Below are 27,614 nucleotides of genomic sequence, written 5' to 3' on the forward strand. Positions count from 1 at the left end.
AGAAAGTAGTGCTTTAGCATTTTAACCTGCTTGGCTGTTAGTACCCCTGATTTGGCTTAACAGAAATTGGAGTCAGGGGTCATAATATCATTTATTTGATGGGCAGTCTTGCCTCCAAGGATTTCTATCTGTAATGAACATATTTCAATTCTGGTTTCAAAATATCTTGCAGAGGTGAATGTTGTAGAAGAAAAAGGAAATAAAAATCTTTATATGATGTGCAACAAGAACAGATATTGTGCAAAATTGCAAACAAGATTTTGACAGAGATGTCATAGGTGAAAATCAGAAGAAACTAGAGTTTCACTTGGTTAAGTCTCCAAAGCTTGAATTCTTATCAAACTGATAACTTTATGAGTGAAGGCAAATTTCTGTTTCAATGTATACTCTTTACTTAATTAAACAAAATTTTTTGCTTGCTTTTTTAGCTAATGAAATATGCTTTAGGAGAGACTGTCAGGAGGATGAGAAGTTTTTATTTTGAGGGCTTTGTGAGGTAACGTGGTTACTTTTTTTTTTAAAATGCGATTTATTTATCCAGCAGGTGAGAGTTAATTATCTTCAGGACTGACTATTGTACATAATCAGAAATAGAATGGTCCTTGGGCAGAATATAAAGCCATATCTTTGCTGGTAGCACTCTGTGCCACATACTTGGGGAATTGTTTTCTGACCAAGGATGCGTATCTAAGATTCTAATTGACTGAATGGATCCTTGAAGAAAGAAGTTTTGTTTACTTATCTTTCTTCTAAAATGAATTAAAATGAGAGCACCTGGGTCTTTTCTCTGGCTATAGTGTCAGGTGAAATGAATTTCAAAAATTGGAGCTGAGAGGCAAATTTAGTATATGAGGGTGTTTTTTTTTGAAGGAAAAAACAGAGACTTAAGCTATAATTATTATGTTTCAGGAAAAAAACCCCAAAGATATGTAGTAAGGAGGTTTTATCCCTCAGGGAATCCAGGGAAGTAGACCTGAAGGCAGACATTCTTAAGGCCTTCTAATTGATTTTTATGTCCTACTTAATTAGCTTTGAAAATCTGAGTTGTAGGAATATGGTATTCTCCAATACAGAACCCCAATATTTTGTCTGGATTAACACTAGTTTCAATGGGAGCAAATGGCACACATATTGTTATATTACAAAATAGATTTGTCACACAAAAATGTGAGTTTATGTACAGCTGACTTAGCTCCCAGGCATTTGGCTCTCGAATGTGCTTATATTAAATTCTGAAGGTAAGGGTACATTGTTGCTTTTTTTTTTTTTTTTTTTTTTTAATCAAAACCATCAATCTCTATTTTTTTGGTGGTTATGTAAGTGTACAACAATTGCGACAGGTTCAATCTCCAATGTTCAATTTTCAGGTAATTTTCAGATCCAAGTGTTATATGGTATATTTATGCTGGAATTTTAAATATGGCAATGTATTCTCCTGGACTAATGTTATTGTTGATATCTCTAAAATATCAGCTAGACATTTCTTCTGTCTTACCATTTGTGGCTCTTGGAAATAATGATAAAACTGGACTTCCACAATTAACACTTCACCCTGTCCCCCTGCCCCTCCAGTCTCTTTGCTCGAGAGCTTTAGTTTCCTGGTGAAGAGGTGTTTTTCTTACTATTCCAAGCCTTGCTTATGCACATGTAGATAAAACACTATCAAAAATTGTGCCAAGCAGTTTGCATCTGGTAAGTGTATCACAAGGACAACTTAGCAGGTGTTCATGTCAAAGTCTAGTAAAAGAACCTGATGAAGATTTGTCCTAAACCTTTTCTGTGTTCTATGTGCAACAGCTCCAGACTTTGAGCAATGACGCCTAATGACTCAAAGCCTTTCATGTTATTTAACTGTTTACAGCTCTACATAATTCCTGACGCTTTGTCCAGTGATAAAGACACAGTCATGGAATTTGGTTTTATTTTTCTTTCCAAAAAGAGCATTTATTTGGTCAGAGGAAGTCAGCAATTATAGATAAAATATAAATATATACATATAGATAATAGCTAAAATATTGGTGATTAAATGAACATGTACCTGTAAATATAGATCATTGATTTGAATCACGAGTCAATGTGATTCCATTCTGTTGTGTAACTGAATTTAAATTTAGTCCAATCCAGAGCTCATGAAGCTCATTAAACAGATTTAACTGCGTGTTAGACTACAGTTTGAATACAGTTTCATACTTTTAATACTGTCCTTTTCAGTCATGTGACTGAGCTAAAAGAATGTACCCCCTTTGAAACAAAGTAAGCCAATTCCTCAATAAAATTACTTCAAACTTTGGTCTGAAGTTGAAAGAGCAGGGAACCTGAGACATGTTACGTATTCAAAAGATAAAGGGAGGCCAAAACTGCTAACATAACTTTAATACAATTTACCAAGAAAAAATACATCAGTGTGGTAGGCTAACAGCTCCTGGTATGTGTGTTGTTATTATTGTATAATGCAATTATTACATAGTGATAATATTATATGAGAAGCAGAAACACTATTATTATTTTGTGTTAAAGTTGTAGCCAGAGAACCCTTGCGAGATTGTATTACAGTAGTGCCCTGAGACCCTGTTATGATTGTGAGTCCCTGTACAATGGAGAAAGTACAGCCGGGGCACAGGGAGAGAGAAAAAAAATTCCAAATACTGTAATGCAGGTGAGTGCCAGAGCTGCCGTATCGACCTTTGTGTGGTTGATTTCTGTGGCTGTGTGACAAATGTGAGTCTCTGAAGAGGGACCCTGGATGCCATTTCCAAGGCACGTCCTCTGGACCCTGCTGCTTCTCTATGTCTAGGAAGGGACTTTCCAAGTGCAGTTTGTGTTTGCTGTAAAACTCTCTCTGTATTTGATATATCCTTCTAACAGTACCACATATTGGAAGGGTTTCTGGTATTTGGAACACCAGTCATACTTCTTGAGGCTTGTAATGCTGTAACTTCATTCTGGACTTAATTTGTCTTGTAGTGCCTTCAGCACATGGATCTGTATATGAAAACACTACAGAAACATACCCGCTTTGAAAGCTTTTTCTGTTTTCTTTACTTCAATCATATTGATTAGGAATGGCCCAGCCTGTGGCTACTAAAATGGCATGTAGCTCACAAGAAGTTCAGAATTGTTTTTTTGTGTCCTTGCTGCATCATGTGAGTGGCAGTGGGCTGGTGCAGGAACTGCTGGGAAATCCGAATCCCTTGATGTGGGAGCCCGGAGCTGGCAGTGCACACCAGCCTACCCGCGGCCACTGAGGAGGCTTTGCTATCTCTAACCTATGAGTTATAGCTGGAGTTCCTCCTCTCCCTTCAGCCTTCCAAGCAGCGTGGGGTATGTCTTGTGGTTCTTATCTGCTTGAAAGTATGAGTACAGAGCTTATCAGATCTGGAATTCTAGACATCTTCCTTTCATACAAAAGAATAAATACATATTTAGGTATTTCTTTCATCTGCACGGTGAATTAGACGTTTTTGGCGTTTTCAAGTGTAATTTTAGTGGCAGGTATAGTAATACATTTAAATTAGTTGTTGGACATGTGCAGTACTTTTTCATTAAAAACCTTTTTAGTCTTAACCTGCTGCTATGCTATGAAGTGATACAGCCAAAAGACCTTAATTTTGTATTCTGTGCTCAGGTTCTGTAGTGATTGGATGCTTTATAGATATGCAGGCACAGAGCAGAGAAACCTTCACGAGCTGCCTGTTGAAGACATAATGCAATTTTGCAAATGCACGTGTGGTTACAGAAGAGATCAGAAGGAGCTCTTATAGTCAGTTATATAATATAATGCTGCCAGATCATGTGCTGCTGCTGAGTGCTACCCTTTGGGAAGAGACAGGGAACAACTGTTGAGGGGTGATAACTTGTGGGGTTCCATTTCTTAAGAGGTAGTTCACAGAAACACCATCTATTGTATTTGTATGTAGACATGCTTTTTGTAGACAGATGTGAAGTTGCTCTTAACTAGAAGTCGTGTCGTTTACGTAAGTGCTAACCGTAGCTAAACTGGATGAGAGTGGGTTTGTGGCCAGTCATCTCTGAGTGTGGGCAGAGTGAGCTCACATCTCCCTGCAAAACTCTGTGGAGATGTATCCTATTTTAGGGATTTTTTGAGCCTTGTTTCTGTAATAACGACATCACAACTTCTGATATGTAGAATTGTAAAGTATCACTGTTACAGAAGGGAGAAATAGTTGTGAATAAGGAACTAAGAAGCACAAAGAAACTCTTGTTGAGGGTTCAGCAGAAAATGTATAGCAAAGACAGTGGCTGAGTACAGAGCTTTGGAGACGTATGTTTGTATTGTATGCACTGTCTTGCTCTTACCTCACTGTGATGCAACATGTTTTTTTAAAATGCCTACTTGTTAAACAGGTGGTATGCTCTAATTCCTCCTTTGATAGATCATTTGGCTGCAATCTCTGTTACAGAGTACAGAAATCCAAATGAGGATCATTGCAGATGGACTATTCTAAAATTAAAACCATTAGAAGGACAACTTTTTTTTTTTGTTTAATTATTTAAAAAAACCCCTTTTACTAGTGCATGGAACCTAGGAGAGCAGATAGTTTAAGAAATAAGGCAGTAAAGGCAGTAAAATACAATCCTGGACCACTGAAGAGAAGTGACAGAGAAGATAACAGGAATTTCCCTATCTCTTTTGTAGAAAGTCTCACCTGTAGTGGTTAATTACTGTGTTTAATTCCTGCTTTAAAATGATCATGAATGAAGAGTTTTCCATGTGTAAAACACCCTTCATTGAATCATCGTGAAACCGTGCCCTTTTCCTCAGTAAAGTAAGATATTTAGAAATCCAACTCAAAAGCTCCCATCACAATCAGCACACTGCACCCTTGATTTTTGAGACTGTGGCTAGGGCCTTACAGGTCATTAGTGTTGTTTTAGTTGTGAAATTTTGAACATTTCAGGGTGTGAAATTGCTATGTGATTCAGGCTTTAAATGTATAGCTTCATTTCTATATTATTCCTTGTTTTCATTTCACATCATGCTATAATTCCAAAAATAGTTTTTTAACAGTTGTTGAATGGTACATATTTTAGTCCCAGCAGCCCACAATGATAGGCCACATTCTCAAATGATATAAAATGATGCTAAGCTTTTTAGTAAATAACTGCTTCCATTTTTTACTTGCAGGATTCCTTCATGCTCACTGATGATGGTGCACAGAAAACTCAGCCTACCTGTATAGGTTCTATCTTAGAAGAATCAGAAAATTATAAAAAAAGATTTTGTAAAAGATTTTATAAAATAAGTAATTTTTTTTCTGCTTTGCAGAAGTGGTGAGATCTTACATTCTGAAAACTAAAATCTCTTGGAATTATTAGAGGTGATGGTTTGTTGGGGGAAAAGAAGACAATTTTATAAGTGACATTTGGCTATTTCTTGAATTGTTTTTCGTTCCTAATACTTAGGGCATACAAAATCCTGAATTCATTTAGTGATGTACGTGGTCCGTGTTATGTCTAGTGATCTCTTGGTGTCAATATGCATTCGTAAGACAAGCAAAAGCTTAGCTTTTTGAAAGATCAGTTGTTTTGAAAGATTCTGTGGAATTGTTGGATGACTGTACATTATTCTTAGTCAAGTCAAAGAGAGATGTCTAACTTCATTAACCCTTCTTTTAAGCCAGGCCTGTGACTTTTTGGTGTTTGCAGATATGATCTTGGTCTTATTTCATGTTAGCTGACGTTAGGACACCTTTTCCTTTTATGCAAAAAACAACCCCAAACAAGCAGTCAAAAAGGTGAAAACTGCTATGATGTTGGCTTTTGAGCAAAACTTTTCATTTAAAATGTAACCATTTAAAGGCTTTCTAAAATGGATATTTTTTTTTTTGGGGGGGGAAATTAGGAGATAATAAACCTTTGCTATTTTCATAGAAAGCTGGTTGCCTGAGCCCTTATGTTCTTTTGTAAACCCCTGTCTTTATTTCTTGTTTTCCTGGTGTTGGCAGTTTGTTTGGGATCTTTTATTCTTCTTCCCAAGATTTGAAAGTCCCTCATGTGTTATCGCTGGGTGTTTTCAGCAGCAAGTGTCACAGAACTGTAGCCAGTAAGTTCATATAGACCTGCTATATTGCATGTCCTTTTGCCTCAGTTCCCCTGCCTTGCAGCCATGCTTCAGCTTGTGGGTTGAAATACTTGTTAGTACCAGAGCACTAGAGTCATTGGTACATAGACTTGGGTCTTCACATTGTGTTTTTCCTCTGCCATCAAAAGTTTCGGCAGTTTCACAAAGTGGTAGAACAGAAAGTCAGCTACAGTACAGGAAAAAGAACACATCACCTTTTTTGTTTGGTTCATACTATATGTGCAGATTTAAGTATGAAACATCTTTTGGCAAAGGTAGATGAAATCAGAGCATAGGTTATTCTCACAGCTGGATTTTCCCCCTTTCATAGTGGGACAGGAGAGCCAGTCTTTGATGACTTGAGACATCCAAAGTGAAAACATAAATGGTTTAAGCTAATAGAAAAAAAGGCCAGACTTCTGAAAGGTCTAGGTTTACCTTCTCAACACCAGTGAGAGCTGGCCGCCTATACACTGTTAAAAATGTGACACAAGTCTTTTATTGGTAAAAGAGACAGGTATAACAATCTACATGAAACAACTACTGACTGGTTTAGTATTAGCCCTTGGTCTGATTTATTTATGTAATATGTTTATATTTAATTATATTATTTGTATAGGACACACCTTACAGGAATTTTGTATTTCACTTTATGATGTTAGTGTTTGATGGACAGAGGGTTTTCTACATGGATAGGAAAGTTTTGTTGTTGTTTGCCTGTTTGTTTGTAGAAAAATCATCTGGAAAGCTAAAAAGGAAAAAAGTGATGTGATTTGCATGTCTGTGTGTGTGTGTTAGCTATACCATCTATCTCTTGAGCCAGGAACTGTGCAAGGTAAAATGAGTCAAGGCAGTAAGAAACAGGTATCATTTTCTTCCATATAAACCCCAGGTACCTCATACTTGAATTTTCACTGTGAATAACTGTTTCTGGTCGGTTAGATCGTTTTCAGCATTGTACTTGTTTATACTCCGGTTGTGTTGGTAGACTACTGCTATTACTGAACACTTACGTGATTGCACTATTTTATTAAATTTATGAAGGGATTGTGGTTAAAGTCAGTTTTATATAATGTATTGAGTACAACAGTCTAGCTCAGATGGGTCCATTTTGAATAGACTGGGCTGTTCGGGATTTTTGTTTCTGTCTTTCCCACCCTGACCAACTATGTAATAGGTAACCCTGCAGCTGGTTCCCAGTTCTGAGGTGTTTTCTGAGCAACAAGCCTTAATTTGCTCAGGATTACTGGGCATGGTTAACCCTGGTCTTCATTCTCCCTCACTTGCACTGTTGTCTCTTGCCGTAAGGATCAAGGCTTCACATACATATTATTCTGCAGCACTTTTTACCAAACTGAAGTTTTTTCCTGATAGATTAACAGAATGCTAAAGCTAAATTTAAAATTTTGTATATTTAACCTTTCCCCCTAATTGCTTGCCCAGAATAAAGGGTTGTTGCTTTGTTCCTAAATTCTCTACATGAGGTGGTGTGCATTAAAGTGTATTTATACTCTTTTGGATTAATTAACTGTGACCTTATGAACCACTGTCCTTGTTTAATTGGTGGCTCCAAAGCACACTAATGGCATAAATCAGCTGATAATGAGATTCAGACTTGCTTTTAAAATATATAATAACACTGCATTGATATAGCAAATGAGATTTGTTGACGCTCTGTTGGTATTACAGGAGAGAAGACACAATTAAATGCGTACTTTCAGGATGGGGGAGGGCTTGGTTGGAATGAATAATATGCACTTCAGGGTGGGTGTATGAAATAAGGAGGATATTCTACATCAAGATAAGTTTGGTATTCTCTCCTTGTCTCTAGGCAATGTGCAGTACTAGCTGGTGCACTTTAGGATACAGAAATGTTGTGGGAAGGTGTTTCTTAAAGATTACTGGAGGCTAAGAAAAATGATGATTTCATCTTAAATATAGTTACATGTTTTTAAACTGAGCTTACACCCACTGTTTTATGAACTGCAAATTAATCAGATAGTTCCCAGAGAACAAAAAGGTTTTGACCTAAACTAGTTGCCCAGGCTCCATTACTATTTTCAGTTTAATGTTACCCATATCCATCCTCACATTTTGGAAAGAAAACAAGGGCTGTGCAACAAAGTTTCTTTGTTTTCGTAAGAACTAAAAATGTGCTGTATGTAGACCAAACAATAAAAATAAACTACTGAACTACCTTCTAATGCATGGGGGTTCTGGAGAGAGGAAACCATGGATATTTAGAGGCATAAAGTGAGTCATTGTGCTAGTTAAAGAATTTTATAAGGCGAGCTCTGTGGGTTTGAGTTGCATCTGTTACCTTTCCAACTAGAACTGAGAGGCATGCAGGAAAAAGAATGTTGGATTTAATCATGTCTTATAGTGAATGCATTGTATTTACGCTAAGCTTCTAACCGGGATCTAGACTGTGGGAGAGCAATATTGTTAGTATTTCTTTAGGTAAGAATTTTGCATTAGATGGGTTCCAGTTAAATGCACCTAAACAATATTATTTTACACCAATTAAGCTGCAAAATGCTGTTAACAAAACACTTTTAAAGAGTAATGAATGTTCTGTAACACTAGAAAACAAAACAAAACAAAACAGCAAAAAACCCCGACCAGTGAAAAAAACCCTCACAGCTCTTTTCCTTATTAAAAGATAACCTTGCTTGCATTTATGACACTTCTTAGAAGCCATAATGGACTGGGTTGCTATGGTGTGAGATGCAGAACAATGAAATAATTGTTTCTCTTGGTATTGGCTTCCTGGAAACAAATTCTGTGTAAATGACTTGGCTGAAATAGTGACAACAATCTTGTGTGCTGTTTTATTTAGTTTATTGTTAAAAATCACAACTGTTCTATAATAATAATAATAAAAAAAGTAACATTTATCAGTTCTGGGATTTCTTTTGTTTCAACATTTTTTCCTTTTACGTTTTCAGGTCAGTTTCATGAATTCAAAAGCAACTTACCAGTGATTTCTGGGAGCTGGGGCTGATTTTCTTGTGTATTTGTAAGTATTTATTCATTAATTTTCCAGTTATGTGCATCTTTCTAATACTCTTAACATGAAGAATGGAAGCTATTTTAAACTGTTGCTGTTATATCAGTTTTAGAATGTTCTTTTATTAAGAAATGTACTTATAAACTTTTTTTTTGTATTTTTTGGTAGTTTTTTTTGCTACCAACTTATGCTTTGGTTATTCAGAGGCACTACAGATGCTTGAAGTAACAGTGAATATTCCTGTTTTTTCAAGCTTTCTTTTGGTGTTCATAATCATAATAATGAGAGAACGGTGTTGCTTACAGTACCACATCAGTTGTGGCAGTTGCTAATGATAGCCATGCATCTTGCTATTGTCATGAAAATGATTTCTAGAAATTAGTTGGGGCTGTGATTTAAGACTGACAGGGCTTTTAGAGGAAAAGCTATATGGGTTTATTGAGGAAACAGTAGGACAACCAGCATGTGCTGAACTGGGAATGTATTTTTATATACCCTGGAGAAAGCTGACCTTTATGGTTGCAGCAAAATGACTGAGACTGTAGTCATTTAGGCCATGGCCCAAGAATATGTTTCAGTGTAGGCCCAAGTTCAAATAAAGCAAATGGGACTAAGCCTATGCATAAATGCCTTGAGAAAGGGAACATTAGAGGAGAAGATCTGGGAGGAAGATAGTTATTTATGCAACAAATAGAAAGCTTTCAGAATTGCGTTTTTTTGGATAGTCTTCAACTTAGTCAAGTATAATAAGGAAAATCTAATGGGACTTAGACTTGGCATGATATAAATTATTGCAATACCTCTTGTATCGTGGTATAAATGAAACCAATCTATGCAACTTGTTCTCTTAAGTCACAAATATAGTTTATGAATAAATATTTATTCAATCATTTGTGGAAAAAGATGTTCACAAAACCATACTCATCAGGGTAAAATATGGGTGGTTCTCTCCTTGATATGGAAATGTGTTCAATTTATACTAACCCTTCATCTTTACAAATGTTCATTTTCATATATGGTTTTGCTCTTATATTTGCAGTTCCCTTCATTTACAGGTCTGCATCTTTTTAATGAGCATTGTCAGTCATATTTGAAGAAAATATTGTTATCAAATAAAATAAACAATTTTTAAAAAGCATTAGCATTGAGAAATAGTTCTGAGAAGGCAATGTAAAGTGATTACTGAATGGAGAGAGAGGAATTTGCTCTAACTCTTCCTGGCTTTGCCACTGCATGTTTTTTTCAAGCAATCAGTTAGTTTTTCTTTGCCTCATTTTTCTCATCCATAAATGGAAATAGTAATGTATCAGTCAATACAAACAGTAGCTCTTCATACCTCAATATGGAGTATACTTTCCAATCAAAGTAACGGAATAAATGCAACAGTAGATTCATGGTGAACTTGTTTGTGTGTACCAGGCTAACTGGATGAAAACCTGTAAGTATTGTTTAATTCATGCCCATGTAGTATTATGAACATATAAAGGGCTTTGGTAATTATATTGTGGACTCCTGACCTGAGTCCTACTTTGTTGACAACAACAAAAAACTGGGGTAAAAACAAATGAGGTAAAAGTACTTTGAAAGCAATGTTTGCTTTTAGGTCAATCAAGTATTTAATGAGAAGTATGGACTGTTGTTATCACACAACTGTACACTGGCTTTTGCAGACGTGGTTGTTGTACAGTTGGGACCCCTTACAGCACCATGACCGTGAGAGCTGGAACGTGGTTCAGCAGCTGTACCAGTGAAGCCAAGGGAAGGCTTGTACAAAATGACCGCAGAAAATGAACCAGAGTCTAGTCTTTGATAGATATTCTTTGCAACTCAGAATTCAATCACATTGACATGAATATCTGGAGAAGCTAACACAATGGCTGACTGTTCTTGTTCTCTGATTAAAGGATTTACTTTAGTATATATCTAGAAACATATGCAAACATGAAGTGCACATAAACTGAAAACCAAATATAGGATGTACAGCTGATTCAGCCCAGTGTTTCCTCATGTAGTGAAACCAGAGTGGAAGTATACATTTTATAGTAATACAGGTTTAAACCTTCTGAAATCATCTCTATTGTAGCTCTCTGGACTTGCAAATATTCTGTAGGTAGTATACATTAGTTCAGCAGATACATATTCTTACTATTCAGTAACAGTAATATGTACAGTGTTATAAATTTTCACTATGCCCTATAGACTAAAAGGACAGGTTGTACCTCAGGTATCTTTCAGTTTAAAGGCTTGATTTCTGTAAATGCTTATTCATGTGAGATGACCTTGGAAGCTGATGAGAGCAGGATCAGGAGCTGAGGCTGAACAAATAGGCCCTAAACAAATGATACCATAGAAGATGGGAGTTTTGGGGAGTTTGTGTGGAAGACAAAAAGTTTGCATATATAAGGAGGTTTGAGAAGGTTCAGTTCTAAGCGGCATATGAAAAATGCTAATGAGAAATGTATACCATTTTCATGTTATGCTATAAAATTTGGGCATGATTTATAGCGTGTTTGTTTCATCTGTACTCCAAAGGGAAGGATTAGATCAGTGCTAGGATGACTGATCTTTGTGCATACTTTTATATGGGAATACAGCAAGATGAGCTAAATACTGCTATAGGTCTATACTAAAGCTATTTCAACCAGGGGCTATAATAACTTTTTCCTCAAATTTTTGGAAGTTTTGTCATAGATGCCTTCTGCTGTAACATGTAATTACTTGGATCATCCAGTTCAGACGACTTTGTTGGGTTTTTTTTGTCATATTTGGCTAGTTTTGTTCAGGAGAAAACAGGATTGATGATTCATACAAAAGTAAATTTCATGGAAAATGTGACATTTGGGCTTTTGTGTTATGCCCGCAGGGCAATTGTCCTAACTAAAGGTTACTTTTTTTTCAAGAATGTGGTCTTAACATTGTTTAATTTATTTAATTGTTCTCCCCAAGTAGGTTTGTCCAGTAGTAAACTGCAATAATTATTTAAAGTTACAGATGGTAAAATAAATGCCCTCTAATACCATAGCATTTAAAACAAATTATGCTTGTACATCAGCAATTAGAAATACCTATTTACTAGCAGTTCAGCTTCTGTGTAAACATTTTATTGTGACTTGACTATGAAGTGAAAATACTGACAGAGGGGAAAAAAAACCCACAAAATGAATGGTGTTAAAGCCCATGAAACTTCAGTGTCTTGTGAGAACAGCTCTCCAGTGAAAAGTCTGTATTTAAAATATAATAAAAAGAATATAATTGGAATTGAGACTAAAATCAAATTGCTTTTAAAACAAACAACAGCAATTTTTTTTCAAAGAATGTTTAAAAACAAAAATAGGAACACTCAGGGGACACATGTGCACACACTTTATACTACAAGAAAATTGATATTGTGAGTATGTAAACGTTATCTTTTCAAACACTTATTCCAATTAATGCATCATCAGGCAGTATGCTTGGCTTCAAACTCAATGCTTAATATTTTTTCATCAATCTTACTTTTAAGTCAATGTAAAACTTAGAGACCGTGTTTATGTGCACCATGGAGCATTTGACCTGCTAGATTTGTGCTTTCTATTTTTACAAGCTTATTTAAAGGAGAAAACTATTAAATTATGAATATTTACATGATAAATTCAAAGAAGTCACAGCGCATTTGGAGCAAGAGAAGACATGTGCCTTTGGCACTATTTACCTTTACAGGTTTAGTTGATAACATTTGATGTTCTACTGAATTACAGTTAATTTATTTGGGAAAATATACTGTGTTTATCAACTTATCACTTACCTCTTTCTATGAAGCGCCGATTCTTTCAAAATGCCTGTTAAGAAAATCAAGTGATGCCTTATTAGAAGCTCTGTTTGCTGCAACATCCATACTTCTTTTTTTTTGCATATGTGTGCTGGAGGTATCAGAGGTTTTTATCTTCTTCTTCCTACTTTTCTGCCAACATTTGTGATGTACCAATGTAAAATGATGTGGTTGCACCATGAAGGAGCCCATCAGGAATTTGAAGCTCTGTTTTCCTGGGATTCTTTTATAACTGAGGAGTATAAAATCTGCTTCTAGTGGAACACTGTCTTGCTGCTTTTACGCAACTCTTGCACTACGGTAGCACACAAATTTTCTAATAGGAAGCAAAGTTCCAGTATATAATGTGAGGTATAAATAAACACAAAAGCAAGGCACCTGCCTTGAAGAGTTTTCTTGTCTGTGAAAGCTTCTATAAATACACGTTTTAGATGTGCTTAAGAGAGAGTTAGTTGAGTAGAAACAAAATGGAAGGAGGAAAGGGCACTGCTTTACACTTGGGTAATACCTGGTCCGTAAATGCCCAAGAGCATTTGCCTGTCTGGGTCTAATAGAAGTGTAGTTGCATCCATCCAGAGCTTTGTAGTTGTACCTGAAGAGAGGAAGGTGTGGGAAAAAAGGCTGAAGGAGAGAGAAAGGTGGCTGGGACATTAATCTGCTGAGAACAGGACAGAAGTCCAATCAAAAGTACAAAAAGTTCTGTTTGTTTTTTAGTATCTGAAGTTCTGTCTCCCCAGCCCATTCTTTCAGCTGGGATGTCCGAAGGACTCCTTATGTGAATGTTTCTAAAGCTGTGCAGGTGTGGGAGGTCACCTAGGGACTTAGAGTTCTGATAGAAGGAGTGTCTGTTGCATGATGGTGGTACAGAAGAATGTTCCTGTCTGAGTTTCCATTTACCTTCTGAGTGCAGCATATTCTTTTGGCTGCTTCCCTATTGACCATACAGACAGTTTCTTGGTAGTAAGTAAATATTTTAATAAATAAATACACAGAATGCTCATGTTGTGGAAGCAATATGCATTGTATTAATTTTAGCCAGTTTTTCTTACAATAAGAAAATTGGGCACTCAAACTACTACTAGGATTTTGGTATTTAACATAACACAGAAATCTTCAACTCTTTATGAATAATGAAATCATAGAGTCATGGAATATCCTGATTTGGAAGGGACTCACAAGGATCATTGAGTCCAACTCCTGTCCCTGCACAGGACAATCCCACAGTTCACACCATGTGTCTGAGGGTGTTGTCCAGTCTCTTCTTGAACACCAATAGGCTTGGCGCTGTGACACTTCCCTGGGGAGCCTGTTCCAGGGCTCCAGCACCCTCTGAGTGAAGAACCTCCTCCTTATGTCCAACCTAAACCTCCCCTGGCACATCTTCCTGTCGTTCCCTTGGGTCCTGTCCTTGGTCACCAGAGAGAAGAGGTCAGTGCCTGCCCCTCCTTCTCCCCTTGTGAAGAAGCTGTAGACTCTGGTGAGGTCTTCCATCAGTCTCTTCTTCTCCAGGCTGAACAAACATACAAAATAACAGTTTTAATTCATATAAAGCCAAAGGGTTTCATGCTATAAGACTCCTTAGCAGTTACTAAAATGAGGATGCCACTGAATGTGAGAGCACTATCCAACCAGCTTCTAACATACTGCACAAAGACAGAGGCCACCCGTGTGGTCTTTCTTTGCTTACTTTTTGATGAAATTGAACCATTTAGTAAAGCTGCTGCTGGAAATAATTTTTCAAAGGATTATCACACTCTGGTTGTAAGTGAGGACCTCCGTGCTCTACTGCTGCTCCATCCACGTGCTGGACAAGATATGTGCAATGCACTAGATCCATCTGCTGTCTAAAAAATTCTTTGCAGAAGAAAGAGGCAATAAAATGGAAATCCTCATCCAAATCATTATATATGCTGTTGAAGTTGCATGCAATGCTTTGGAGGGAGGAATCTGTTAGGAAATACTTGAACTAAGAAGCTGCATTAAGAATAGGAAGCAAAGTATTCATACAAGTCCATACCTGGACAGAGTCCTGTAGGTTTTCTGCAAGTGACTAACATTTGGTCACTTAATAACTATAATAACTATAATGCAGGATCTTAGAAAAGCTGTAAAGAGAATTTTGTTTAAGCCACACTGCGAGTAGTAAATGACATACAGTTTTTCTCGTTCTGCCTAAATTACACAAAGGATTCCTTATTCCATAATATGGCTGAACAATACTTACAGTTCATGTCAGCATTAACTTTTGAAATCATATTACTTAAAAGGGTGAGGGTTATAAAGTATCCACAGACAGCTTCATTTTCTCTCTGTCTTTCTAGTGCACATGTACCAATGGCTGTTTGATTCATTTATTGACATAAAACAGAATTGCTTAGAACTAGCCACTCATTCATCATAATCATAGTTAAAGAGAGCATGGGGTAAGAGGTTAACTGCTTGCTGAATGTATCAAGATCTTTGGTATATACCGAAGTCTGACTCAATAGAAATCTGATAATGGCCTGCTGAAGGTAAAACTCAAGTGTTAATAGCTAAATAAAAAAATTGATAAAGACTCAACTGTAAAATACTCACACTTCTGAAGTTAATTAAAAAGAGCTGATCAAAGTGAAGCTTCCATTAAAAATGGTACTTTAAGATATTAAAGATAAAAGCACAAAGGTAAATTTGGAAAATCAGTGCATATTTTAAAAAAATATTTTTCCATGAATTATTATTTTTTTTTCTTATTGGCTGCACTTCCATTAATAATTAAAATATAAAGTGAAAATGTTAATTTTTACTTTCAGTAGTTTAGGTTCATGCACAGTGATGATGAATTGATATTTTGGGGTATCTATGTTAACAAGACATTGAACAAAATAAATTTGAACTAGGTGGGAGCAGCTTCTGTTCTAAATACACGTGTGTGATGGATTCAGTACCGTGCATCATAAAATATTCAAGGACTACTCTTAATTGTGTAAATACCATATTATCTTTATGGCTTTATTAGAGATTACTGTATAATCTTGGCTCTGAAAGTTAGTCTGAAAGATGCTCCCTGCAGGAGCCAAAAAGCCCCAGGGAACAATTAATCCAATTCTCTGATGCTAAAACAAAGCATGTTACATAATTTTTTTAAAGTTTCACCTCTCATTTCTGCCTTCCCCAGTGAAACAGTTCACAAAATGTAAGACTTCATCCCAAGTTCTTGTTTTCAGTCTAAAAAGAAAAGTTTGATTTAGAAAGAGAGAGGATCTTCATCTGGAAATTGGCAAGAACAAGGGTCTGAAGGGTCTGACTGAGACACATGGTCCCACAGAAAATCTAAAATACTGTAGGGTACCAGAATGAAGATGGATGACTAACTAGCAAACTAGCAAAACTAGTCTGTGTATCTGGAATTGCTAATGGTTTGGTATCTATTATCTACTCAAATGCTTTAGTATTTGATGTATAATATTTTTATTCTAAAGATTTTTCTGGTCACAGATGTAACACTAAACTACAATTGGATCTGCTGAAGTCATGCTTAGTATAATGAAAATGAAAAAACCTTGTAACTGCCTAAAACTTGAGAGGTCCTCCTACAGCAGGCACAAGGGATCAGAGATGCGGTTAATTTCCGAGTGTGTGAGAATGCTCTTTAGTCCTATTTGAGCAAAACAAGTTTATGAACATCAAATCAGGCTCATGATTAGCTAGTCCATCAGTGGAAAGTAGGCAGCCCTTTGCATTTCAGGGACAAGTAAAAATGTTTCAGAATGTACCTGGTTTGTTACACAATTCTTTGAAGTTCATTGAGCTCACTTTTATTTCTCCTGTATTTCTGAGATACTTTTTGGACTTGAGCACCCTGTCTTACATGCGCTATCAGTTTATTTAAAGATATAATATTTTCTCTTATCTTTTTACATCTTTAGGAGTTGTTTATACTATTGACATTTTATTTAATTGTTCAATTTTTACCAAGTGATTATAGTTTGTATAAAAACCAGCAGTGAAATTAAATTACATCTTAGAAAGAATAATTTCAGCTATGTTCTGTGTTTGTCAGCTCCATGCTTCATGTCACCTTGCTTCTTCTTAACCTAGTATTTTAAAAGTATGGTTAGAAGGTCTTAATTTGATGGAACATTTCCTCCTCCAAATCATGATGCAGATTTTAATATAAATTTTTGAAAAGCCATTTACCCTACAACTGTATTGGATCTCCTCCTTGCCCTGTATCCAATAGAGACCAGTTATCTATTAGAACTCTCTCATCCTATCTTGCTTGAGCAAGTGTTCATCATTGCTAGGTTATTGGACCTTTTAAATTGATTCCATATTAAGGCAGCATCCCACGCTGCAAATAGTCCTTATACTTCTTTACTGTGTTCATTAAAGCCTAACAGTACGTCTAAGTTTGTTAAAAGTCTGAATGGGTTTGAAAAGAATCTTTTGCCCAAAGTTTTGTTTGGTCTGAACTGAGACATATTCACTTGCCTCTGAAATACCAGGTATCAGTTGTTGCCCACTACAAGATTCTCCCGATTCAGTGTGGAAACCTAATATGTTCTTGAATGTCCAGGTCCTGCAATAAAGGAACAAACAAGCTGCATTTCTGATCCTTCACAGCCTCATTCCTAGACAATCACAGCTAGGAAGTGACTGTTGCTACCATGTCTGTGTGTAACTTTTCTGTAAATTAGTTACTTATTTTTTAAACTCTTGTTCTTAAAGATTTGGTTTTTTTTATGGATGTGATTGTAACTTTTAGAGAATGATGAGGGGAACATAACCATGCACATTCTAGCTTTTTGCTGTATTCCTCCAAAGAGCTGCAAGACCTGTGTAATCATACTCCAGATTCCTAGATTTGTACATTAGATAACATATATGCATCCTCTTCACAGGCCAATTTACTTGAATAATTATATAATTATTGAAACAAAATATAATAATAATTTTTCTCTTCCTGTAATCTTTTTTAAGCTGAATTGATCCAGTCTGATTGCCACAGTTTGCATGATAGATTTATTTCAGGTTGTGCGATGTTCAGCAGCAGTCTATGGCAACAAGCAATGTTTTGTCCTGTTAAAAGCATTTAGGTGGCATTCCTGCATTCAAACAGTGTTGTTTTAAGGCCACATAGATTCTTGCACTTCACCTCAGAAACATAGCAGCCTTTTCTTTTTTTTTCTTCTTTCTCTTTTTAACTCTGGTGGTTTGTTTTTGTGTGTGAATCAACTCCTCTGGTTTCTCCAAAACAACCTTCTGTTTGAGGTGGCTGTTGTTTACGGGTTTTTCCTCACCCACCCACCTGCCATTAACTATTTGGTTACCACTCGAAATACTTCATCATGGAGATTCAAACGCGTTGTCCTGTGGCCATTGTTGCTCAGCAGAACACACATGCTTGCTTCCTACACAAACACACACACAAATTAATAACTGAGTGGAACTCCTCCTCCTCTCTGCTCCAGAAGGAGCTGCTCCAAAAAGAAGCCATTTATAGTATCAATAAGCTGCTTCTCCAAACCATGTACAGATGTGTTATTCAACCAGTTAATATTGGGGTAGTTAAAATCACCCATTATTATTTTTCTGGCAGATTTTGCCACTTCATTAATATCTTTCAACATACTGAGTTGCTTGGCTGTTCCTTCTTTTACATGGCTTATATCATATCATGCCATCACAGCATATTCTGTAGTTTCGAGTTAATTGCCCAATTAACAGTGGTATTCATGAAGTGCTAGGAAAATTCCACAACTAATGATTTGGACAATTTCAAAATAGGTTGGTATTTCATAGTTTAAAATGTCAAACATGCCAATAGCTGCAAGCTTAAGACTGTGCAGGCTTAGAACCCAACAGCTCAAAAATTCTATATTGCAAAAATCATAATCCAGCCTTCAGAAACATGTTTCCCAGCCCTCAGTATTTCTGTGTTAGGGAACTTCTACACTACCATAATTTCTCCTTAGACTGGTGAGGTGAAAGTGTGAAATTGGATCTCCTTGGCTTCTCCGTATTTTGTGAAAATGAGGAATAAATACCTTCTGGCAGCTGTGAATGCTCCCTCACCCCCAACCTGGCCCCACATGATGGTTATGGCAGCATTGGGGAAGATACTGTAATAGTGGGTGTGTATGTGCTTACAGAACTCAGGAAAACCGAGATGCGAGTGGTTGGAAGGTTGTGGGATTTGCTGGAGGACTTTGTACTTTTCTTTCCTGTTGCCTGGGTTAGGTAGGGATGATAACAATATGTAGTTAGCTTTGATGGGCCATTGTTCCCAGATGCAACTGAGAGTTGCCAATAGACTCTCTAGGCAGTGATCTGATTTTTTTGTTTTGTCTCACCAGCTGCCGTGCAGAGATGCCAGGGGATACACTGCCTTCTCTTTTTGCCTTTTCTCAGTACCTTCTGTGCTCTTTCTGAGTTGTGAGACTGGGGTGATGCTGTGGACTTAGTCTGCAGTGTCTGAGGATGGGCTGGCACTGTAAAATAATTTCATTAGCATTGCCCAAGGAAGAAATTACTCCTTTTCGGCCTTGAAATTCAGGGTCAGAAGCACAGGTACAGGAAGGAAGACAGTCCACCTCCTCAGAGCTAAAGGATCACAGACTCAAGGTTCCTTTCTAACATTTTACGTCATTAGAACATTTTGAATTTCCCTACTTATCTACTCTATTGAGGCTGTATTGGTGATCTAACACAAACTGCTCAGAGGTATATAGATATGTGATTAAGGCCTTAATTCAGCAAGGAGCTTTAAGTACTTTGAGGTGCTTCATTGCAATTGACAAGACTTTGCAGGAGTTAAAATGCTCTGAATACTGAGATCTTTACTGGGATGGTACTGATTATGTAAATATGGCTGCTGGATAGCTCTTTTTAAAAATTAAATTACTGAAATATAATATTTTGTCGATCTTCCTTTTAGTCCTTCCTGGAGTTGTGGCAGATTCTTTAGGACATTATAATTTACATTTTATAACAAAAATATAGCAAATTGTTTTATCTCATTCCTCTTGGCAACTCAGAAAACTATCATTAACATTTTTTATCAGTATTCTGTTTAGGGTTTTCTAAACTGAACAGTATAGTGGTAACAGCTCATTTTTAGATGCTATTACAGTTCTTTCACATCTTTATAGTACTGTAATAAAGCTGAATTTACTAGCTACCTTGAAAGTGGAGTAAGGCAGCATTAGAATCTACATTAAAGTGATTCAGTACCCTTTAGAGAAAAGCCTTCTTAACTTGAGACCAGAGACAGTGTGTGTTTTGGGGGTAGTTTTATAAGGATTGCCGATAAACTTGAACACTACCAACAACAGCTGCTTTTTGAAATATTGTCCTGCCCAGCCCAATGAAGTTTAGGGGAATTTGCTTGCTTTGTAAGCACATGTGATCAACATTAGCATTCAGGGGAGCTTCACCTGCCAATGGAAGGGAGGCTGTATCTTAGAGACTACTTTATGGTTTCAATTGTTAAAGATGGGAGGGATCAACTTGCATGAACTTGTTTCTCCTGGAGAGTTAGTGCAAATCTCCAGTCTCTTAGATAAGTACCATGCTCTGATATATTTTTCCTAAACATTCTTCTTGGTGGCAATTCAGGTTCTTACCAGTTTGGGTGTATAGGGAGGATATTTGCTTTCCTAATTGTTCATGAGTTAAGAAAATGCAACCACTTCAGGTCATTCCGTGTTTGTGGCCAGTCAGGTTGCCCTGCAATAGGTCCAGTGGTTACTGTTCCTAGCTTTATGCTTCGCAGCAGCTCACTTCATCTTGTTTCCTTTCTTAATAGTTGTCTATTTCACATTTTTCAACTATGATCTTATCATGGATGGCAAAGTGGTGCCCAGAAGAGGAATTAGCAGAGGCCTCCAGAAATGGCCGTAATACTGATTACAATTATTACAGTTATAAATACAGTAGTAGTAGTAGTAGTAGTAGCAAAAACTTCTTCTGCCTGTAGCAGAGTTCAGTAAATGTAATTTTAAACTACTGAGATACTAGTAACTAAATCCACCCACAACTACTAGAAAACATCATACTGCTTTTAAAAGGTACAGAATTCTGCATGTTCTGATTTATACAGAAGTTATAGATGTTTCTTACCTTACTACCATTTTTCAATAATTTTGCACCAAAATTTTCTTTTCAGATTAGCTTCAGTTTAAGAAATAACCCCATGTCTAATCATAAGTTTAAAGAATTTTGCATCTAGATAGCTATGAAAAAAACATTTGTGAAGTTATTTTTGTGTAAGTTGTGGTGAAACGTTTCCCATGTAGCATAACAGAGCATTTAGTGTTCATGAAAGAAATGCTTTCAGTACTTTGAATGCAGCAGCATAATGGTATTTCTCTTAAATTGTGATAGCTTTTAGATTTTTTTTCCAGCTCAAATTCCATAAGTTAATTACACTATACTCTTTATAAAACTTGAGAATACGATCAATAAATACCAACATTAAACAGAAAGAGTAAAAAGATTAAGCTGTCTTTTTAAAATGGCAGTCTCTGATTCCATTAAATGTTTTTGTTTTATAACAAAGTAGGAACTATAAAATTAAGTGAACACCAAAAGAAGATCCTTCTATTATTAACCGATCACACAAATTCTACAAACTGAAAAACATCAGTGATGTAAAAAGTGACTGACCATTCATTGTTAATTTAGTAGCAGTGTTACCATTCATGACCATAGTGACATACACAATATTTCAGACTGAACAGAATGGGAGCAGATTATTTTTGCATCTAAAAAATATAATCAATGATTAAAAGCTAACTTCAAATAGAAATAATTTTAAAATAGAATGGTGCTCTATGATAGACATAGGTAGAATAATTTAAGATGTAAGATCTAGAGATCTTCTGTGTTTTATCCAGTTGCAAAGTAAAACTTTTTTTTTATTTTTTACAGAAATTGTATTTACGATAAATACGTCAAACTTTGTATTTGTAGTTTAAGTATTAATGGTTGACAATGCTCAAGAATGCTTGAGCATTTTAAGAACTGGTATTTAACCTTGAGGTTTGGAGTTTCCAAATAATCAGACAGAGCCATTAAAAGAGGTTCCCCCCTCTACCCTCCCCAAGTGGTGCATATGAAAAGTGACTGAAATATGTCATAAATATGTAATTCTGTCCAGGGAAGAGATAAGGGATATTACCAAAAGGAACAGTTGTAGACTTTAGCTCTTTGCCTTGGCTAAGTAATCTAGTTTACAAACTTTAAAGGCTAAAGGTGATCCCAGACACATCCTGTGCTTGGTTAAAGGTTCTGCTATATCATTGCTAGGACAAAAAAGTGAAGTGCCTCTCTACCAGCTGCAGCGAAAGAAGGTGATTTGAATGTTAATGAAGGACAGAAGTTTCATAGTAACAGAAAAACAGAGGCTCTATAGATAAGAGAATATTTTCCCAGGATGTCTCAGTCTGCAGTTGTTGCAACCAGAGGAAGTAATATTACTAAGGAAGTATTTAAATGTCTTTAGCAGATATTAGATGATGAAGTGGAGTAGTCATTATATTCCTATCCAAGCTCCAATGCATGAGAGGTCTATTGAAATACAATCTTTTGAGAATATCCACTTAGTCCTGTTTCTAGACACCCAGGTTCATTTGGGCATCCTGTTAATCTATAGAGCTCCAAACACAAAAGATTTCTCAGAGAAGTTACTAAAGTTGCTGTTTAATGTGGCAATAAATATCATAATGTTCATTGTCTTTATAAACCTAAATACTCATGCTCCCTTCTCTGCCTTCCACTCCACATTGAAATTTTTTCCTGGTATTTGCACATTAGGTTTTCTAACATCTTTTAACCTGGCAGTGCCCTCGACTGGTTCACAGCTCTTGATGTGAACATAAGAATTCCTTCTTACTCCTGCTTACTCTTTAGTTCTGATCATTCATTGCTGTGTTTCATGAGCCCCATGACACAACCCACTCTTTCTAAACGTCTGATCCATTCACAGATAGTCCTGCAAACACAAACTGGCATTCATGGCCTTCCTTGCCATTCCTGTCAAAAAAAAAAAACCAAAATGATGCCCCCGACCCCAAAAAAACGGAAGAAGACAAGACAGTAAAAGACATCTGTGTCTTTTTCTTTTAGAGTTTGAGTCAACATAGTTATACTTTAAGGTATTCAAATGTTTGGTTATTATTAAAAGCACCATCACTTGGTGTCCTCAGCAGTTATTTTCTACTGTTAAACTTTTTTTATTTTTTTTAAGCAGATTAACAGAAAAGTAGCAATGAGTTCACAATAGTATCACTGAATTGCTCAAATCCTAAGACCTTCACAGATGGGCCCTGAGCCTATAAAGGTACAGCATTTGTCATTCTGATGGATGACTTTTCCTGCTCATAAAATAAGGGAAGTAATCCGTCCTCATTCTGCCTAGTTCTCTCTAAGCAGAGACATATATTTAGTTGCCAAACTCTCCTTCCATTCTTCAACTAATCCCAGAGAAAAATGGAAATATGTTGAAAAGCCTGTGACACATGGTGGATGACTAGTTCTTTGCTCCCAGAGCACCCATCTGTAGTGCTTAAAAACTCTATGCTTTTTCTTGCTCCTATTTAGTATCTTGATGGAATTGCTGTGCGATCCATTGAGAATAAATTTCTGCTGTTCATAGGAGATGTGTGGCTTTCTGGAGATATAAAACCCAGTTCTGGCTCACTGAATACCCAGCAGAGAGCAGAACGGAGATCAGCTGGCTTAAGCTAACACCGAGTAACATGCTACAAGGGATGCCCCTGTAAAGCATCTTCATCGGTTGTTCTCTGTTGAATCTATCTAGCACTTACCTGCTACATTTCAGATAAATATGAATAGTAATCAGTTTCCAATACAAAAAAGGGAGCTCTATACTTGAGTGTTATTTCAAAATGTTGATTTGGGGAGGATAATGAAAAAATGAATTATCTTTTCTGCTTGGAATATTTTTTCCCCCCCTCCTGTGTTCTCATCTGTGTGAGAGGACGGACTCTGAAAAGCACTAATGTAACAGTCTATCAGCCTGTTGATCTTTCTTTTTAACTATCTTTGGGTATCTGCTGTTGCCATCGTCACCATGATATCTGAGCAGCTTACAATATTTTTTTCAGTATTTTGGAATACTGTTAACATCTAAATCCTTTAAAAGAAGGAGAGAAAACATAGCTTGACTTGCCGTTCTCAGTCAGGAGTGGAACCTTATATGTATGGTTTTGTGAATCCTTTCTTAAGTCTTATTTTGACACTGGTCAAGGATACAGAAATGATAGGTTGGTTGCTTGATTTCCACACCTCCCCCCGCCCCCCAGGATACATCTGTATTCAACAAACAGGATAAATTAGCCACTGCTGTGGAGAATTTCAATATTACCAGTGCAAGTTCATTAGAATTAGTTTAATTTAGCTAATCTAAAGATAGCTTTACTACCTCTATATGAAAGTGACTTTTGTGAAGTCACCCTTTGTATTAATTCATCTCACAAAATTGATAAAATGTCAGCTGTGTCATGGGATAGAATATGCGGACGCTCCTTCTCTTTCCTCTGTTTTTTACATTTGCACAGGGAGATACTTAAGGTTAATTCAAGATGATATTAGAGGCTAAGTGAGAAAGGAGTAAGAAGAGCTCTGGAAGCTCAGACATGTCATCCTGGTTCTTATCTTTAAATATAATACAGACTGTTGTCATGTGCTACTGATGTCAAATATCATCTGAGCATTCTTTGGGCTATCTGTCTCCACGTGCTACTGGCACATGTACATATTTCTGTCCATTTTTTAGTGGTACGTATTGGGCTTATTCATGTATTAACATTCCTTCCATCAATCCTGAATGCAAGCCAGCTCTACCAGCAGGAGAATTTTATATCTGTTTCATATGTTAGTACAACGATGACTTAAAAGGCCACTCCTTAATTCCTTCTAGATAAGGTTTCTTCATTTATTTTATGTTACAGTGTGAAGGTGTCTTCTTTTGAGACAATCAGTTTCAAACTGTTTTACATCTTTGATTTCTTCTGTCAAGCACTGTGGGACATGGAAAAGCCAGGAAGTCAGCATGTTATTGGGTACAACCTTTAGCAATGCTTCTGTGCAGTCACTGAGGTACAAAAAAAAAGGGTAATCATTCTCAGTGTTTGTTTTCTTACAATGGAAGATATATGTGTAAATCGGATATGGACTATAAATCAGAGTTATTTTCATTAATTCTGTAGTTAAGGTTTTGTCCATATTTACATCTTGGAAAGATCTAATTCTGGAGAACAGCTGAGTAGGAGGATCCTTCTCCGAGTCAGCTCTGACTGAAAGCTTTGAAGTGGTCTCCTTTTCTGTCTTTGAAAATACATCATTCTATAGTAGACAGGATTTACTAGACTTGGTCTTCTTGAACAAACGGACAAGTTAGCAACATTTTCCGTTGGCACAACTCCAGAGCAAAATATTTGTTACAGGTCTTGTGTATCTTTATGTTTCATCTGAATGCTTTATTTTTTGTGTCTTAGTAACGTAAGAATTTTAACCTGATTGCAGAGTATAAGTAGCTGCATAGTTAAAAGCACTCTCAGTTTTTGGCTGCAGAAGTACATTATTCCTGAACCCTTCTAAAGTATCAGAAGACTTAAGAACTGCAGTATCAGTTTCAAAATACCAGTTTCCCTGTGCGTATCTAGGGGATGCTTCAGATACCTGCCTCAGACGAACTTAACAATAGACCCTGCCAGGGCTTTTCATGACTGGGAACTTCTGCCAGAAATCTCAGCAGATTTCTGTCAGAGTTTTGCTTTAGGTTTTGCAAAAGTTTGAGGACAGCATGGTAGCTGTAATAAGTTTATAGAATGCTGGAGTATCTGAAAACTTTGAGTCAATTCAATTTAGGAGTCTAAATCCTTCTGCAATTTTATAGTAGCTATATCCGCGAGTGTCCAAGTCACTTTTTAAAACATGAGTGAGAATTCTCATTTGTTGATACATTTGAAAGTTTTCTTTTGAGTCTTTTAAAATACAAGATGTTCTCCGTGGAAAACGGGACAAACAGAACATTGCTGCCTGATTAATTAAAAGTTCTATCAGCTAATTGTACTTCTTGTGTAGTCTTTCTGAAGCCTAGTGCTACAGTGAAGATGAGATCACTCTTTAAAAATCTCCTAGTGCAGTAATTTAATTTCCTTCTTTTACCTATTTTGAATGCAGCTTCAGTGGAATATGGTGACAGGGAGAGGGGTGGAGCTGTCTTGCCCTCTGAGCAAATAGCCAGATCCTTTAGTAGCAAACTGATGGAATAGGAACAGATGTGTTCTGGAGGATAATAAAGTTAGGGAAAGATAATATATTCTTTCATTTTTGAATTCATAATGCCAAGTGGAAGAACCACCTTTTCAGTAGCTTGTTCTTTGGACTCTGAGCTGGGCAGCAAGTTGCTGCTTGTTTGCTTGTTTTATCCTTTGGGATATTAGTTTCTGAAAATTTTATGTATTACTCTGTAGTTTAACATCTAAGCACTAAGTTTATTTCAACAGAATACATTAAATGCATATGATGCACAAAAAATACATGGTAAAAGTGAACTGGATGATGAAATTCATTGTGTTCAGACAACTTTCTAATAATTAAGGACATCAGATACATGTTTGGTATCCACTGTCAAATAATGACCAACTGGGAGACCTACTGCAAGATTTCTTTTTTCTGCTGCATATCCAAGGTAAAAAAACAAACAAACCCAAATTCTGCCTTGTGACACTAATGTGGATTTGCCATTGACTTGCATATATTGACTCAAGCTAAGCAATTTTGTTTGACTATAAACTTATTTTTTCACTTCTTGAAGACAAATAAACTTTTTATCCTGGGTGTTTCCAGCATATCATGAAGAAATCTTGTTTTGGTTCATACTTTATTGCTTCTAGTTTGTTCTGTGGTGTACTGAGATTTTTGTATCAGGAATATGTTCAGAGCAATATATTGGAACAGAGGAGCCCAAATATCCTAGTATTTTGGAAGCTGAGTGTAAAACATACCTACACAGTCATGTTTTCCTTCTTCACAATTCAGTTACTTACAAGTGAAGTTTGCTACATATCAGTAGTTTTATGCCTTTACACAATTGCAGTCTGCTACACCACAAAGCCAAAGCACAGTTAATGAAATCAGCAGTGTCTCCTGAAGGAAGGCCAGAGGGCCTAGCAGACAGCATTAAGATATATAGGCAGAGTTGGTTACCATATACAAGGAGCCCATTCTAAGACTTGATTGTCACATTGCAAACACAATAAATATTTTGTTTTGATTTTTTAGATGCTTTCAAATATATTACTCAAGTAGTTGTTTAAGAAAAGTTTATAATCATTTAGAAAACAGAACAAAAAGGATTTGAAAATGATTATCTGGCCTGACCATAAATGATATATTCAGTCCCACCTTAATAAGTCAGATGAGGCTTGTGATCCTAAAGCAGCATATACTATTTCAGAGCCTCACTCTGCACAGAATAAGTAGGAATTGACAGTCTTGATGTTCTAAATGATATACTTATGTACATCAGGCCAGCTGAAGTTTGAGATTTAACTTATGCTAAAGTGCTTTAGTCAGTCAATAAGAAGTCAAAGTATTCAAAGCACATGTTCTGCTGTACAATTCTAATTTAAGTCACTGTACGTCTGTTGATACACATGCTCAGAAGAAATGAGCATATGTAAATGACCTGAGGTTAATAT

General features: G+C 36.4%; 1 protein-coding gene across 12 annotated transcripts in view; it reads left to right on the forward strand.

The window, feature by feature from the left end:
- The window catches only part of SOX6 (SRY-box transcription factor 6), a 384,531-nt gene that overhangs the window by 48,717 nt on the left and 308,200 nt on the right, over positions 1–27,614 (forward strand). For all 12 annotated transcript variants that reach the window (XM_065066134.1, XM_065066139.1, XM_065066137.1 and 9 more), the window contains one exon: positions 9,031–9,101. The gene's annotated coding sequence lies outside the window, so the exon portion shown is untranslated. The remainder of the gene's footprint in view (positions 1–9,030; positions 9,102–27,614) is intronic.

The sequence above is a fragment of the Columba livia genome, chromosome 5, assembly GCF_036013475.1.
Source record: "Columba livia isolate bColLiv1 breed racing homer chromosome 5, bColLiv1.pat.W.v2, whole genome shotgun sequence".
NCBI lineage: Eukaryota > Metazoa > Chordata > Aves > Columbiformes > Columbidae > Columba > Columba livia.